The sequence below is a fragment of the Leptonychotes weddellii genome, chromosome 11, assembly GCF_054177405.1.
Source record: "Leptonychotes weddellii isolate Sample4059 chromosome 11, ASM5417740v2, whole genome shotgun sequence".
NCBI classification, from domain to species: Eukaryota; Metazoa; Chordata; class Mammalia; order Carnivora; family Phocidae; genus Leptonychotes; species Leptonychotes weddellii.
In genome coordinates this window covers 44,675,963-44,678,988 of record NC_138379.1, presented here as the reverse complement: position 1 = coordinate 44,678,988, position 3,026 = coordinate 44,675,963, and positions in this window count along the sequence as shown.

The window sequence follows — 3,026 nt, the reverse complement described above, 5'->3', positions numbered from 1 at the left end:
CATGAAGGAAATACAAAATAAGACCATGATGAGATATTCAATACCCACCTCTTAGAACAGCTAAAAATACAAAATAGTGACAACACCAAATGCTGACAAAAACGAGAAAAACTGAATCACTCATACATTGGTGGTAGGAATATAAATGGAACATCCTCTCTGGAAAACAGTCTGGCAGTTTCTTATAGAACTAGAAATGCAACTACCATATGACCCAGCAATTGAACTCTTGGGCATTTATCCCAGACAAATAAAAATTTATGTTTACACAAAAACTCACACAAGATTGTTCATAGAAACTTTATCAGTAATAGCCAAAAACTAGAAACATCCCAGATGTCCTTCAACAATGATTGGTTCAACAAACTTTGGTACATCCATACCATGAAATATCATTCAAGCAACAAATAGGAATGGACTACTGATTAGTACAACAATCTCGAGGGAATTATGCTGGGTGAAAAAAGCAATCCCAAAAGGTACTATACTCTATGATGCCATTTATATAACATTGTTTAGATGACAAAGCATAGAAAATGGAGAAGAGGTAATCAGTTGCTAGGAGTTATAAGAAAGGGATGTAGGAAGGAGGGAAGGGAGTAGTGATTGTAAAAGGGCAAAAAAAAAGGGATCTTAGTGGTAATGAAATTGTTATGCATCTTGACTGTATTAATGTCAACTTCCTTTTCTGATATTGCATTATAGTTTTGCAATTTGTTACTACTGAGGGAAACTGAATAAATGTTACATAGGATTTCTCAGTATAGTTTCTTACACCTGCATATGCATACATAATTATCTCAAAATCAAAAATCTGTTGTGTGTTTGTATATGTGCATATACAGCTATTTTTTTAAAGATTTTATTCATTTATTTGACAGAGAGAGAGAGGGAGAGCACAAGCAGGGGAAGCAGCAGAGAGAGAGGGAGAAGCAGGCTCCCCGCTGAGCAGGGAACCCAATGTGGGGCTCGATCCCAGGACCCTGGGATCATGACCTGAGCTGAAGGCTGACGCTTAACTGACTGAGCCACCCAGGCGCCCCGCATATACAGCTATTTAAAAAGAATAATTAGCACTGTATCTATTGACCTGAAAAATATACAATATATTACTATTAATAGTAATAATTTATTATACTATATATTAATAGTAATTAATAATAGTAAGAGTAATAGCACCTAAGGGTAGTACTTGATAAAAGTAAATGCTCCAATAAATATCTGTCAAATGAACAAAAGAAAATTACGTAAAATATACTATTTGATCCCAAAATTATAAAAATTAAAAACTAAAAATCTAAGTGTTTGTGTAAGTACATATGAGCATGGAGAAAAGTATAAAAGAATGCAGGATGTTAACAAAAATTACTGAGGAGTAGAGCAGGGGTTGGAAAGAGGACAAGATGGAGAGAGATTATTAAATTTTTTCTTTATATGTCTTTATAATTCTGGTTACAGTAAGCACCTGTGAAATTTGAAGATTTAGGAAAGAGACAATTAAGAAAAAATATTTTAAAAATATTTTTAGATTTTTGTAAAAAAGCAAACAACCCAATACAATGAAAGTCAAAGAATATGAATGTATGAATATGACTGTAGGATGCTTTTAGCACACTGATATTCAAATGGTACAAAGTTTGCAAAATGAGGCAAATGCAGCTCTTATCTGCAAGGAAGTGGTGGCGAGACCCCAAGGTGAGAAGAAAGCCAGAGGTTCAGTGATGACAGACTAAGCACAAGAAGCAATAAGAACGAGGAAGAGAACTCTGACAACATATTCACCAGACTCAAGAGACAGTCCATACCCAGACTCCCTACACTACCAGACAATTCTACGGCATTGCGCCCTCCACACAGAAAAGGAGAAAGATGGGTCAGGAACACAAACACAAAATGACTATCAAATACAGAAAGGGGCACCAGCATGGTTCACATTGCAGAGGAGACAGATTTGAGTGATGTGAAAACTGAGACAAAACTGACATTTGCAATGAATCCTCAGCCCAGATCAGTGACACACTTAGAGTGTAGCAACTTCTAGGGGGGGGGTTACATGCATTCAGTGAGCAAGGGAAGGAAGACAAGAAGGGATGCAGGCCAGGGAGTTAGGGAACATTGAGTGTGTCTTTAGGGAAGCTGGAGGGCACAGCTGCAGGTCTTTGGGGGAAAGAACTGTGTGACATAAAGTTCACAATGGCAACTACAGAGGAGGGGCAGAAACAGCATCATGCACAGAAGCTGTAATGAAGAGAAAGAAGGCATTGATTGGGGTAAATGCAAGAATATTCAAGTAAACTTAGAGGTTAGGAGAAAAGCTATCTTATTTACCTACAGATTTTAGGCAAAGCAAGGTGTCTGGTCCTTCAACTTGAACTGGTGCATTGGTCTAGGGAAGGAAGGAGAAATGCAGGCTAAGGAGATATGGAATTACCTATGACAAGAAAATGGAAGCCAACCAGATTTAGTTTTATGAAGCCAACATAACCCTGATACTATATAGCCATTAAAAGAATCCATTTTGGACTCATACTGACCTACATTCAAATCCGGACTCATTTTTTTTTTCTCTGAATATTCTTTTTTTTTAAGTTTTTTACTGTTATGTTAATCACCATACATTAGTTTTTGATGTAGTGTTCCATGATTCATTGTTTGTGTATAACAGCCAGTGCTCCATGCAGAACGTGCCCTCTTTAAAACCCATCACCAGGCTAACCCATCCTCCCACCCCCCTCCCCTCTAGAACCCTCAGTTTGTTTTTCAGAGTCCATCATCTCTCATGGTTCGTCTCCCCCTCCAATTTCCCCCCCTTCATTCTTCCCCTCCTGCTATCTTCCCCTTTTATTTTTTTTTTAAATATATTGTATTATTTGTTTCAGAGGTACAGGTCTGTGATTCAACAGTCTTGCACAATTCACAGTGCTCACCATAGCACATACCCTCCCCAATGTCTATCACCCAGCTACCCCATCTCTCCCATCCCCCACCACTCCAGCAACCCTCAGTTTGTTTCCTGAGATTAAGAA